The 15,442-nt window shown below is 37.8% G+C and overlaps 1 protein-coding gene across 2 annotated transcripts in view; it reads left to right on the forward strand.

Annotated features, from left to right (window-relative positions):
- LRRC7 (leucine rich repeat containing 7) overlaps window positions 1–15,442 on the forward strand; it is a 583,417-nt gene that overhangs the window by 324,257 nt on the left and 243,718 nt on the right. The gene's annotated exons all lie outside the window — the stretch shown is intronic.

Consider the following 15,442-nt stretch of genomic DNA (forward strand, 5'->3'; position numbering starts at 1 on the left):
TCTCACAGATGAACATCTACACCTGGAAACTACTGGATTGAAACTTATAAAATTAATATTTTATAGCTCAAAAACTACTGACAGTTTTGAAAGGTTCAAACTAGTTGGCTACTTAATACTTCAAGTTATAGATTGTATCTTTTATCTTCTAAGTCAAGATGATATAAGTGATTTTACAAATATAATTAATATGCCTCTAGAGATTTATTCTAAAGTGGTTGGTAGAAAATAAATAAATATATCCCTCTAAACTGTACCTTTTTACTAATGTGATTAGAACTTGTCATATATGTGTGTCTATATACTGTATCATCCTTCTTGCCTTATATATTTCTAAAAAAAGAATTTTGTGTTGTACAGAACAGATGTTCTTGAAAGTAAAAATTTAATATTTGGGAAAAAAAATTCTGAAATAAGTCAATATGGCTATAAACATATATAGCTACCCACATACATTTATATGAAAAATGCCAAAACATGCTATATTATTTTTATTATCCTCCTGAAGTATTATAAAATAATTTTGATTACAGCACTATTATTTCTCTGATGAACTAAAGCTTAATGGAATTTTTTTTTAATATTGTCCCTCTAAGACACTGTCCCTGCTAGGGGACACACCTGTGCCCTAGCAGCAAACAAAAGTACCAAGGCACCAGAGAAACTCCACAGATAATTGAGTAATCATGTCATTTCTCTTCTTCTCTCTCTCTATTTTTTTCTGAAATTTCACTATCTCTCTGTTTCCATCTCCATCTCTCTCTCTCTCTCTCTCTCTCTCTCTATATATATATATATATACATATATTTATATATATGTGTATATATGAAATATATTTCAGACATAAATATAATGAAAAAATCAAATGGAATTCTGTGTGTATGAAGTCACACCACTACCAAAACCTTAATTGTCCCCAAACAAACTTAACTGATGTCATTGATATTTTAGACTAATGTTTTAATAAAATGTTTTAGATGTTATATCACGTCTGAAAATCTGTCGCTACAATATAAAACCTTAGTGATAAGAATGCCATTTAGGGGGTCGGGCGGTGGCGCAGTGGGTTAAGCGCATGTGGCGCAAAGCGCAGGAACCGGAGTAAGGATCCCGGTTCCAGCCCCCGGCTCCCCACCTGCAGGGGAGTCGCTTCACAGGCGGTGAAGTAGGTCTGCAGGTGTCTATCTTTCTCTCCCCTTCTCTGTCTTCCCCTCCTCTCTCCATTTCTCTCTGTCCTATCCAACAACGAATTGCGTCAACAAGGGCAATAATAATAACCACAACGAAGCTACAAACAAGGGCAACAAAAGGGGGGGGGGGAAAGGCCTCCAGGAGCGGTGGATTCATGGTGCAGGCACCGAGCCCAGCAATAACCCTGGAGGAGGAAAAAATAAATAAATACCATTTAAATATATACTGAGATAAAGCATGGGTTCATTCTTCCATACATGGAAAACGAAGAGATAATCTAGATTGAGGGAATACTATTCATATGTCAACATTCTACATTTAATGTCTTTCCACTGTGCTAAAGAATTATGCATAGATCTAATGGAATCTCTGCCTTGGGGCATAAACAGAGATGGAAATATAGTTGAGTATTACTGTTCATGATAAAGTGACTACTTATATTTAAATGTTTTTTTAAATATTTATTTATTTATTTATTCCCTTTTGTTGCCCTTGTCTTATTGTTGTAGTTATTATTGTTGTTATTGATGTCATTGTTGTTGGATAGGGCAGAGAGAAATGGAGAGAGGAGGGGAAGACAGAGAGGGGGAGAGAAAGACACCTGCAGACCTGTTTCACTGCTTGTGAAGCGACTCCCCAGCAGGTGGGGAGCCAGGGATTCGAACCGTGATTCTTAAACCAGTCCTTTTGCTTTGTGCCATGTGCACGTAACATGCTGCACTACCATCTGACTCCCTATTTTAGTGCTTTTAATGACAATTTTTTGTTTCAGAAGTATAATTTCATTCTTCTTTTATATAGGATACAACATTAAACATGCATCACAAAAATATCGCTATCCCTTAATCCACTCAATGCCTTAATCCACTGGATCCACGATGTCACTGCAGGCCAGTCCTCCTGATACCATCCCCCTTTTAGAACCTCAGTTCTGCATTCTGAGCCCATAAATTTGCTTATTTCCCTTGCTTTGTTTATTTGCCTCCAGTGAGTGAGACCATTCTATGTTTTTCTTTTATACAATTCCCTTTAGAATTTCCAATCGGGCTGACTTGTTGGTAATGGCTTTCTTTAACTGTTGTTTCTCTGAAAAGCTTTTCCTCATGTCAAGTCTGAACACAGTATAAAGTATTCCTGAGTACAATATGCCTTTCCCATGCAAAACTTTGACTTTATATTAGCCAAGCCAATCCTTTCTAACCTTTTGAGTCTCGGTTGAGAAATGGCTGCAAGTCTTATGAAATTTTTCTTCTAAATTATTATGTTGAATGCCTACATTCAGAGTGACAATAGGATGAACAGTAAAAGTGCAGTTTCCCCTCTCACCCAAATGCATAAATCATGAAAACACTGAGCAAGTGGAGGAGAATCCTCTTCTCTCTCCTCTCAACTAATGACCTTTTTTGTGTGTGAAATGTAAAATAATGCATAGGTTTCCAGGCTTTTGAGCAATATAATTTTAAATATGAATTATAAAATTTGGTCATAGGTTGTCTCTATAGTAGACACTTGGTGAACAGTTGTCTAATGAACCACAAGGTTCATACTTCCTACTATAAGCTTTGAGCCTGTGTTCTAATACTGAACCAAATCAGGGTACATATAAGAATACATGTTACATAGATTTGGCATTAAAACATTACACCTCTATAAAAATGAATTTCCTTGATGAACTCTTAGTCATGTTGAAACTTGTATAACGTATTTCAGGTTCTGTGCTCTACAAAAGTTGAAACTCTTCAATTCAGCAAGTTCATTTTATGACTTATAAACAGAATTTTAAAGAATCAAAGAAATCAAATATAGAGAACTGTATTTTTCTCTTGGTGTCTATAGAATAAGACAAAAGAATTTTATCTTGAATAAAAAGCAACTGTGTTCACCATAGACTCACCATATTTTCCGATAGACTTCTAACTTAGAACTATGTTGGAACTTTCTAGTATGCTTTATTTTGCATGTCCAATAAATGTAAAGAGTTGTGACTTTAGGGGGAAAAAACTACTTTTAGTTTTATAAAAAGTCCTCCATGAAGAGAGAGTCTGTGATTTTTTTTTTTTTTATCATTTTATGGTGAGGGTGTGTTGATGCTTTACAGTGTATTCATTGGCACATGGGTACAGGTTCTCATCACCTTGTGAGAGTTATTAGCAGAACACTCTCACCCACATCCTAGCTCCTTATCTGTCATCATGACCTGGACTAAAAGGTTCTCTTTAGCCTCTCCCTCACTCCTTCTCCAGAGTCCTTTTCTTTGATAAAATATATCACAATCAGTCCAAGGTTTACTTTTGGTATTTGTCCTTCCCTGTTTTGGCTTATCTCACTTAACATGACGTTTTCAAGTTCTATTCAAGATGCAGCAAAGATGACTGCATCATTTTTAACCACCATGTAGTTAATATTCCATCATGTGTGTATATATACCACATTTTTTTCAGCCACTCATCTATCATTAGACATCTCAGCTGCTTCCAAGTTTTGGTTACTACAAATTATGCTGTTATGAATGTAAGTGTACATAAATCTTTTCTGACAGATGTTTTTGTTTCCTTTCAGTAAATCCCCAGGACAGAAATTGCTGACCATAGGGTAGATTCATTGCTAACATTTGAGAGATCTCTAGGCTGTTTTCCAAAGAGGTCAGGCCAATTCACACTTTCACCAGCAATGCACAAGTCACTTTCCCCCACATCCTCTCCAACATTTCAACCTAGATGACAAGTCTTCAGTGGTGTCTTGGTGATTTTCTTTTCCTCTTCTTTCACAGTCTATAAAATTGTGAAAATGTAAAAACTTGTAATAATTATTAAATGCTACACATTGAAACATGTATCTATTTTTAAATTTAGCTTTTTAGACCATTATTTGTCATTTTAATACCATAAGCTAATGCTATGATGTAATCAAAATGACAGGAAAACAGCATATAAGTATTGATTTCCTAATTTGGATGGCTTCCTTTGACTGTAAGAACTTGGTTGTAAGAACTACATTCTAGAGTATTTTAGAATGATGGGGTAATAGTTTTGCAAACTACTTTTAAGGTGCTCTGAAAAGTATACAGCATGTTAAACTTTTTGAAATTTTGTAATTATTTAAACATAAATACCTATTTTTTTAAATTTATTTTCTTAGTGATTTAATGCTGATTAACAAGATGATGAGATAAGAAGAGTCCACCACCAGATCACCATACCTCATCCCCTCCATTGGAAGGCTCCCTATTACTATTATTAATCATTATTATTATTATCTTTACTTATTGGACAGAGACAGTCATAAATTGAGAGGAAAGAGGGAGATAGAGAGGAACAGAGACAGACACCTACTGTACTGTTTCACCACTCAAAGCTTTCCCCCTGCATGTGGGGGCTGGGGACTCAAACCTAGGTCTTTGTAAATTATAACATGTACACTCAACCAGGAGCACGATCATCTGGCCGCAGATTCCCTCTGAGAGCATGGACCAAAGATCTTTATGTGGCACAGAGGATGGGAGTTCTGGCTTCTGTAATTGCTTCTCCACTGGACATGGATGTTGGCAGGTGGATCTACACCCCCAGCCTGTCTCTGTCTTTCCCGAGTGGGGCAGGGATATGGGGAGGGGAGGTTCCAGGACACATTGATGAGGTCATCTGCCCAGGGAAGTCAGGTTGGTGTTATGGTAGCATCTGCAACTTGGTGGCTGAAAAACATTAAGACATAAAGCAGAACAAATTGTTTATTAATCAGGAACCTAAATCTAAGGGAATAGTTATTTTTAAATAGCATTAAATGATATAAATCATGGTAAGGTCTTGCTGGGGCTCAAATGGGGTGGCTCCAGCCAGGAAGCAAGTCACCAATCTTCCCTCACTAGCTCAAGGGCTCAGTGATTCAGAAAGGAAGACTCGGGGAGCATTCTGGTACAAACACTTGTTTTATTTGGGGGTGGGCTTGAGTTTATATAGAGATTTAAACAAAGAACATTTTTCAAATACGTCAGAAGTTACAGGTTTCTTAAAGGTCAAGCTTGCCCCTATGGTAGGGGGCTGGTATGACAAGAATTGATGCGATACATAAAGGTCAAGACAATTAGTCTCCATGATGCAGGCAAGTTAATTATCCAAAGGCATTTGAGAGAAGCATAGGTGTTAAACCAGTAAGGTGAGGTAGAGAGAAGAAAAACAAAGCTTGATGTAAATCATAGATATCAAAAATCATAAGGAAATAGGAGTTTTGGGGTTTCTCTGTCTGGTATTTGAGGTGTATGATAGAGTGTGTTCTCCTTTGTGATCAAAAGGTGAAGTGGATGTGTGAACTTTGAGTGACTATGTGAACTTTGAGTGAACCTTAAAGCAGGAAGCCATATGGCCTGCTAGCAGGGAGAAACTAAGAGTGAGAGGCCTGTAGGCTTTCTGTGAGCTTGAGAGAATAACAAGGAGAAACTGAGTCTGGGAGACTTTTCCTCTAGGCTTATCTCCATGAGGAGAAAGGATAACAAGTGGGGTGTCTTTCCAGACCTCCATCGAGGATGGGAGAGCTTCCCTAAGCTCTACCAAGCTTTCACATAGTCTTACAAGGTCTTATATGGTACAGTAAATCCTAACCATGGGGTTTTCCAAGTAAACCAAATTCCCAAGTAACTTGGTTAACATAATAATTATCTGTTGCCTTTTTAAACTCTAAGACAGCTAGGAACCTTCATCATTCTCTATAAAACCCATATTTTTCCCAGTCCTGGAACCTCTGGGGCTTTGCTGGTTTTCCTTCATGCTTCTACACCATGCCATTTGATCCTGCATCTCCAAATCAAAGCAACAAGTGCTACCTCGACACATTTCACTTTGGACTCTGTCCAGTGACGCCAGGCCTGGGATGTCAACCCTCCAGCTCCATTACTCTGTTGAGACCTTTCCTAAGTCATAGGACTCCTTAGTTCCATAAATATATCTATGTTTAAAGCTCATGGAAAAGTATATGCTTTATTTTTGAAACACACATAATTCTTATTTAAGGCAAGGAGAATATTTGCATATAGTTTAGCTATTTGTAACTGAGTATTGCAACTGAACTTTTCAATTCTGATAGGTTCTGTGTCTAAGACTAATATATACATTGGGGGCTTTCTTTTATTTTATACCTTGAATGGCCATAAATGTTATATTCATACTTGTTATTCAAATAACTAATGTACTTTGAATAATATGTCTTAGTCTTCATATAAGCTCATCTATTCTATTTAAGCACTACTCTGTGGACATATTTAGAAAAATACCATCTGCTGGTCATATTTTAATTTTTAAAACCTCTCTCCTGGATGGAGAGGTATCTCAGACTGCAGAAGTTTTTAATGCAGACATTAAGATCTAGGGTTGGTCTCTGGTATTGTGTTGTATTATTTTATTGGGAGTTTAATGGTTTACAGTATAGTTGTTGGCACATGGATATAATTTCCTAACTGTTTCTATTAACTCTGCTTTGGTGATATAATACAGAATTGGATACAGTGTGATTATGTTTATAGTCATATTATCTGGTGCCTTTACCATATATACCAATATTAGAAAGTGATTTGGCTAAATTCATTATTTAATCCATTCTCATATATCATTATCAAAAGTGACATATGACAACCTAGCTAAGGGTCACTTTTAGTGTCCTGTAGTTTTAGAGGATGTCACTCAGAGCTGTGTATTTTCTGTACTTCTCATCTGACATTATATTTCAGTTCAGATGAGATAAATGATAATTATGACAGACCATATTGAAAAATAAACTATAATGATCAATGACAATGTAATTATTAGAGTCCTTTCTAAAGTATTAAACATGTGCTTTCCAAACAGACACACAAGGAAAGATGATAAATTCTATGCCTTGTAAATTAATCCTATCTTTTTTCCAGTTTATTTTTTTAACATTATGACTGAAAATACTATGGTTAGCTAAACGTGTGTTAAATCCAGTGAAGAGCTAGGAGAGGACACAAAATCAAAAGTGTGGCATCAAAGCACTCTCTTTGGAGCACTAGGATAGCCGCTCTTGTGCCATTAGTTCTCGAAGTTCTCTCCATCCCACAGGATCAAGCTCCACTCTGTCTAATACTTTAAGTGCATTTTAGAACCTTCTTTTCTGTCTCAAAAGCTCTAAAACAACTTTTAACTTTCCATAACCTTTACTGTGAAATTAATCTTAGAGCCATCATTCACAGTGTGTAAGTCTAGAAAAATCTGTTAGAGAAATTTGCAAGGTAAAAAGTTTACAGAGGCAGGCTGAGAATATGGATCGACCTGCCCATGCCCATGTTCAGCGGGGAAGCCATTACAGCAGCCAGACCTTCCACCTTCTGCACCTCATAATGACCTGGGGTTCATACTCCCAGAGGGATAAAGAATAGGAAAGCTATCAGGGGAGGGGAGGGGATGGGATACAGAGTTCTTGTGTTGGGAATTGTGTGGAGTTGTACCCCTCTTATCCTATGGATTTTGTCAGTGTTTCCTTTTTATAAATATAAATTTTTTTTTTAAAAGTTACAGGGATTCTTATCTAGCAATTGTATGACCCACAAAACAAATGGGCTTCCTTTAGTGAAGAAAACCTTTGGTCATCTTGGATATAGTATTTGAAACTCCACTCCATCTGTCAGGTTAGCAATTAGCAAACAATATGTTTTTCTTTCCTAATTACAAATCTTGTAGTAGAACTATCTGAACAGCAGTGGACTCTCCATGGGAATTGCTAACTTGATTTTCATTTGGTTCAGTCTATAGTATTTTCATAAGTGCAGAAAGGAAAAAAAAAAAAACCTGACGCTTACCCTGAATAAATACACTGTATTCTAGTGTTTTAAAAGATTTCCCTGCTACTCATGTTTTGATTTTTTGCTTTTGAAAAGAACTCCTTATGAGTAAACAGCAAGCTACTCTGTTATTGATAGTTGGTTCATTGAGGCAGTAAAACCAATGAAATGTATCTAACTTCAAAGATTTTCTGTTTTCTTGTTGTCTTTGGTGTCCTTTTGACTCAAAGCAGGGTTAATTCAGGCCTCTCAATATGCAAAATACATCCTAGCAGATTTTAGCCTTTTTTTTCTCTGTTGAACAGACATAAGGGCAATATTTTCAACTACTGTAGCTTCTTTGACATTTAAAATCAGTGTCTGGTTAATATTTAAATAAAAATCCATATTTGAGGGAGTCAGGCGGTAGCGTAGTGGGTTAAGTGCAGGTGGCGCTAAGCGTAAGGATCCGGGTTCAAGCCCCCGGCTCCCCACCTGTAGGGGAGTAGCTTCACAGCCGGTGAAGCAGGTCTGCAGGTGTCTGTCTTTCTCTCCCCCTCTCTGCTTCCCTTCCTCTCTCCATTTCTCTCTGTCCTGTCCAACAACAACAACACCATCAATAATAACTACAACAATAAAAACAGCAAGGGCAACAAAAGGAAATAAAGAAAAAAAATTTTTAATCCATATTTGAGATTAATTTCATGACATTGGTTTCCTTGGATGTATATTTTATGTTTCTGGTAGCATAAGACTTTAGTCTGCCCTTTCATGATTTTAAAGTTGCGATCTCTTTTTGCTAAACCACTAAATTTCAGTTCACATTATTTATACTGAAGGGGTCTCAAATGCTAGCCTAACCACATTGTATTTCTATTCATTTGTACTGTAGATTTAAATCTTATTCGGTGCTTTAAGATGAGTCCCACTAATATTCAGCACACAGTAACAATATTACTGATCACACAAATGTGTCATAATGTTGTAGGTGAAATTACAGATAAGATTAATCAGTTTAAAATGTCATTACTCTTAGCAGGCACAGGCTTTCAAGTTTACATTTGTTCTAAAATTATGGAGTACAAATATGCTATATGAATTGACAAAAAACTTAATAGTAATACATTCCCTATGAAGATATGCTTAGTGGCAATTTAAAAAAATGAATTACTATGTATTTCACTTATATTTAAATGCTATGCAGACTGTTGACTCTTCTGACTACAACGAAACATCTAAATTAAACACATTTGTAAGAACAAAAGCTTTACTTAGACTGCTTCACATATCCCCCTCTCCAAGGAAAAGCATTTTATATACCAAATAAATTAACAAAACATCTCTTTTATTTCTTGTTAGAATATTTAGTTTTTTTCCTTTCTTATTAATTACTTAGCAGAGTTCTTACAAAATTATAAGATGTCAGAGGTATCATTTCACAGCCATAAATGCTAACTGTAAGTCTCCCCTCCCCACTACACACACACCTAAACCACAGCCAATGTAGTTCTCAGAAAATCCAAGAAACAACGTGCTTACCATTGTTTTCTAAGTTCATTTGTTTCAGTCGTAAATGTCCTTCACTTCTTTTCTTTAAATTTTTTTTATATTATCTTTATGTACTTATTGGATAGAGACAGCCAGAAATCAAGAGGGAAGGAGGAGATAGAGAAGGAAGGAGACAGACACCTGCAACACTGCTTCACCAGTTGCAAACCTTTCCCCCGCAGGTGGGGATGAGGGCTCGAACCCAGGTCCTTGAACACTGTAACATGTATGCTCAACCAGGTGTGCCACTACCCCGGCCCCCTGGGTCCTTCACTTCTTCACTTAATTCTCTTATTGTCATCACTTCCAGTTCCATTTGTTCCAAGTGATAATGAATCCAACTAACTGGTTATACACTTTAAAATAGACCTTCGACTTCATTTTTATCAGAGGAAGATCTTATACCTAAAGGCTCTACATGAAGGAAACCATAAACCTATAATCCTTTCTAGTTTTCCAGTGCTCTTACAATAATATCCAAACCACTAAATGTGGCACTCAAGACCCTCATCATTTCACCTTCCCTCTAATATTCCATACTTCATCTTCTAAAACTTACTTGAATGTCTTGATATATATATATATATATATTGGGGCCAGGCAGTGGCATACCTAGTTAGGCACACACACGTTATAATGTGAAAGGACCCAGGTTCAAGCCCCAGTCTCCACCTGCAAGGGGGATGTTTCACAAATAATGAAATAGAACTATATGTGTCTCTCTGTTTCTTTTCCTCTATCTCCTCTCAATTTCTCTCCATCTCTATCCAATAGTAAATAAATAAAAATATCTAGAAAATTAAAAAATATTCATTTACCTATTTCCATCAGGGTTCTGCTAGAATGCCATCATTCCCAGTGACTGTGTTTTTCCCTTGTTCATTCTTTTCTGATTGAGACAGAGAGAAATAGATATAAAGAGAGAAAGGGAGACACTGAAGCACTACTCCACATGTTACAAAAATTGCCTCCTGCTGGAGCCAGGGACTTAAAGACAGCTCCTTGTACATGACAATTTGTTCACACTACTGGATGGACCACCCACTGGCCTCTAAAAAGTAATTTTAATTCATCGTGTCTCTAAAATAGTACCAGATTATTCTAGGTGCTAGAGAATACTAAAATGAAAAGTAAAGACATTCTCTCTATTCTTCAGTAGCATCCTATTCGGGTGGAAAGACACAGACAATAAATATAGGTCAGATAGGCAATTGCTAGAGAGAAAATAGGATGATACACAGAATGCGTTGGAGGGGTTACCTGTTTAGTTGGGTGTGGGTTTATGGATTTAACTTTGTTTACTTTCATATTTTGTATTAAACTAGTCATTAAGGATGATAAAAAAAAAAAAGGTGGCATTGTGGGGCCACGCTGTGGTGTGCCAGGTTAAGCACACATAGTTCCAAGTGTAGGGACCAAGATAAAGATCCTGGTTCAAGTCCCTCCCCTCCACCCCCCGCAGGGGAGTCCCTTCACAAGCAGTGAAGCAGGTCTGCAGGTATCTGTCTTTCTCTCCCTTTCTCTGCCTCTCCTTCCTCTCTCAATTTCTCTCTATCCTATCCAACAACAACAACAATGGCAACAATAATGCAATAATGATAACAATAACAACAAGGGCAACAAAATGGAGAAAACAGCCTCCAGAAGCAGTGGATTCGTAGTGCAGGCACCGAGCCCCAGCACGAACCCTGAACACAAAAAGAATAAAAAAGTGACATTGCACTTAGATTTTAATAATGAAAATTATATAAAATTCTATGGAGGCAGCAAAGAAAAGTAATAGGCGTAGGGCTGGGTGGTGTTGCACCTGATTGAGTGGACTTGTCGTAATGCACAAGGATCCAGGTTCAAGCCCCTGGTCCCCACCTGCAGGGGAAAATCTTTGCTAGTGGTGAAGCAGGGCTGCAGGTGACTCTCTGTCTCTTTTCCTCTCTATCTCCCCTTCCCTCTCAATTTCTGTCTCTGTCCAATAAGTAAATAAAGATATTTTTATAAAGAATAGTAGATACAAAAACACTTGTATGGGAGCACATGGGATGTGTCTGGGGAGAAAAAAGAAAGCTCATGTTGATGGAACTTAGTGAGTACAGTGTGGAGAGGCAGGTGATGAGGCTGGAAAGACCAGTCAGGTAAAGGGAAGTGACTTATGAGCCATATTTGGAAAAGCAGGTTATATTTTTATTGTATTTATTGGGGGCAAGCTATTTGAGGTTGTGCTGGATGGGTGACTATGTAAGTATTACAAAAATTAATCTGGCTACTCTGTAGAGAAAGGACATGAGGAATCAGAATTAAAAGGAAGTTGTCAGCTAGGCATGACTATAGCAATAAAGACAAGAAATGATGCTGACTTTGGCCTGTGCAGGTGTGGAGACAGTGAGTGATCAGATTTGGGATCCATTAGAGTTAGATCTTTGTTGACTTTTTAAAAAAGGTATTATGGGGCAGGTGGTGGAACACCTGGTTAAGCACACCAGTTACAATGCAGAAGGACCCAAGTTCAAGCCCCTGTTTCCCACCTACAGGGAGAAAAGCTTTGCAAGTGGTGAATTAGGGCTGCAGAGGCCTCTCTGTTTTTCTCCCTCTTCTCTCTCAATTTCTGGCTGTCTCTGTCCAATAAATAAATAAAGATAATTTTTTAAAATGTTTATTTAGAGGGAAAATGGAAATCATAAGCATTCTCAAAAAATTGAACTTGATTAATCCCTTAAGTGGTGGTTCAACTTCCTGATATGAAGAAAATTTGAAAATAACAAATGAGATAAATCAGAAAGTTTATACTGGAAATAGAAAGTTTGAGATATATATTCAATAGCAACTTGACACATAAACAGCATGCACGAGGTCCAGGTGGTGGTGCACGAGTTAAGCGCACATAGACCAGCACAAGGATCTCAGTTCGAGCCCCTGGCTCCCCAACTGCAGGGGGTCACTTCACAGTCGGTGAAGCAGGTCTGCAGGTGTCTTTCTCCCTCCCTCTCTATCTCCCTCTCCTCTCTCAATTTCTCTCTGTCCTTTCCAATAAAATGGAAAAATAAACAGCCTCTAGGAGCAGTGGATTCATAGTGCCTGCACCCAGAACCAGCCTGGAGGCAAAAAAAAAAAAAAAACATTATGCTCAAAAAAAACAGGTTGTAAAAGTTGTTACTACATAAATATTGTTCAACATATGCACATGCACACACACACTTAAGATCTCCAAGAGAGGGAATATAAAGTACAGCATTCAGAATAGAATCTAGAATATTTTAATCTTTATGGTTTTAACTCAGAAGGGGATGCTGCAGGCAGTGCTTAGAATAAGCAGGTAAGGAAAGCAAGAGCAGAAAATTAATCAAGTCTAGAAAGAAAGAGAAGGTAGGGAAAAGTCATTGTATCAACTGCCTGCCACTCAAAAGTCAAGTAAGGGAAAAAAGAATCTAGCATCGCTTTGAGGAAATATGAGTTGTTGACAGAAGTTTGGTAAGAACTATTTCAGTCATGTGTTTTGTGCCGCCTTTGGGGGTGGCTGAGAAGGTGAAGGCAAGCATAAGCAGACAAGTGCAAATAATTCGCTGAGGGTGTGTGATTGCACAAGGGAGCAGTGGAAAGGAGGCAGTGGCTAGCAGGGACAGGGTATTGCAGAAAAGATTTATCGTTTACAGACAAATGTTTATTTTCTCTCAGATAAAATTTGTTTGATTTACCTTGGTGTACATAATTTTTATTAGTGATTTAATAATGATTAGCAAGATTGTAAGATAACAGGGGTACAATTTCACACAGTTCCCACCACCAGAGTTTCGTGTCCCATCCCCTCCATTGGAAGCCTCCCTATTCTTTATCCCTCCAGGAATATGGACCAGAATTCTTTATGGGGAGCAGAAGGTGGGAGTTCTGGCTTCTGTAATTGCTTCTCTGCTGGACATGGGCACTGGCAGGTGGGTCCATACCCTCAGCCTCTATCTTTTTCTAGTGGAGTAGGGCTCTGGGGAGGTAAGTTTCCAGGACACATTGCTGAGATTATCTGCCCAGGAAGTCAGACTGGTGTCATGGTAGTATCTGCAGCTTGGTGGCTGAAAAGCAGTAAGACATAATAAAGCAGGACAAATTGTTTAACAAACAGGAACCCAAAGGTAGGAATAGAGCAGATGAGAGTAAGGATCTTCAGGTGGGAAGAAGCTAGAAAGTCTATTTTAGGTGTGTTCCTAATGGCCTTGACTTTAATACTATAATTTTTTATTTTATTTATAAAAAGGAAACACTGACAAAACCATAGGATAAGAGGGGTCCAACTCCACAGAAATCCCTCCACCAGAACTTCATGTTTAGCTGGGAAGCAACTACAGAAGCCAGACCTTCCACTTTCTACATCCCACAGTGACCTTGGGTCCATACTCCCAGAGGGATAAACAATAGGAAAGCTATCAGGGGAGGAGATGGGATATAGAGTTCTGGCGGTGGGAATACTATAAATTTTTTATGATACTTCACACAGAGAGAGAGAGAGATATAGTTGTATAGGACTTAACACTCACCCACCAACAGGATTCCAGTGACCTCCCATTTTCAGATGGTTTCCTCCACCCAATCCACTTGCTCCATTTAATTTATCTGTTTGCACTTTTTTATTGAGATAGCATTGGCCAATAGCACCTTGTACATTTTGGGAGTGCTGGATCACACCTCTGCAGATAAATATCATTACACCACATGTGCCTATCAAGTAACAATGGCCTTCCCCTCCCAGAGCATTAGAATCTTCAACACACACACACATTCACCCTACTCTTTGTTCTCCATCCTTTGTAACCTTAGTTCGGCAGTTGGCCTAAGGATTTGTGTTGATTTGGTGTTGCCTGTTCTCTTACTTTGCTTCTTGATATATAAGTCACAAATGAGGAAAATCACCTGGTAGTTGTCTTTCTCCTGTTTTATTTATTTTTATTTATTTATTTTAATTAATGTATTTATTTATTTTAATTTATTTATTTATTCCCTTTTGTTGCCCTTGTTGTTTTATTGTTGTAGTTATTGTTGTTGATGCCATCATTGTTGGATAGGACAGAGAGAAATGGAGAGAGGAGGGGAAGACAGAGGGGGAGAGAAAGACAGACACCTGCAGACCTGCTTCACTGCCTGTGAAGCGACTCCCCTGCAGGTGAGGAGCCGGGGGCTTGAACCAGGATCCTCAGACCGGTCCTTGCACTTTGCACCACCTGCACTTAACCACTGTGCTACTGCCCGACTCCCCTGTTTTATTTTTTTATCATGATTCCTTCCAGCTGCACATGTATCTTTGCAAATATCAAGATTTCATATTTTTATAGCTGAGTGGTAGCTCACTGTGTACACATACTGACGTGCTTTATATTACCACTGGTCAGTGGACTCTTGGGGCACTTCTTGTTCTTGACTATTGCATTGGCTGATCAGATAAGTCATGGCCCATATTTGTATAAAAACATAGAAAAATATGTCAAGACTTTTCTGACAAACCAACATATAGTCAAATAATGGGCAGAAAATCTTAACCAGCATTTCTCTAAATAAGATACCATAGATCAGAAAGTACTTTATAATGTTCATCACCACTTATTCATGAAATTCAAATCAAAATTACAAATGAAAGATTGCTTTTCTTTTGGGGGAAATTGACAATATCAAAATGATTAAAAATAAACTAGCTCTTGATAGGATGTGATAAAAAGGAACCCTTCTGCACTGTTGGCGGCAATGTGAATTGGTGTAGCCTTGATGGAAAACAGCATGGAGTTTCATCAAAAAAAATTTTTTAAATAGATCTACCGTATCATCTAGCAATTTCATTTCTGGGTTTCTATCCAAAAATAAATGTCAATACTAAAAAATTTAGTTGGTGGATTTTTAAATTTATAGAATAAAATCTGGTGGTCCAGGAGGTGGCACAGTGGTAAAGCTTTGGATTCTCAAGCATGAGG

The sequence above is a fragment of the Erinaceus europaeus genome, chromosome 13 (genome assembly GCF_950295315.1).
Source record: "Erinaceus europaeus chromosome 13, mEriEur2.1, whole genome shotgun sequence".
Lineage (NCBI taxonomy): Eukaryota > Metazoa > Chordata > Mammalia > Eulipotyphla > Erinaceidae > Erinaceus > Erinaceus europaeus.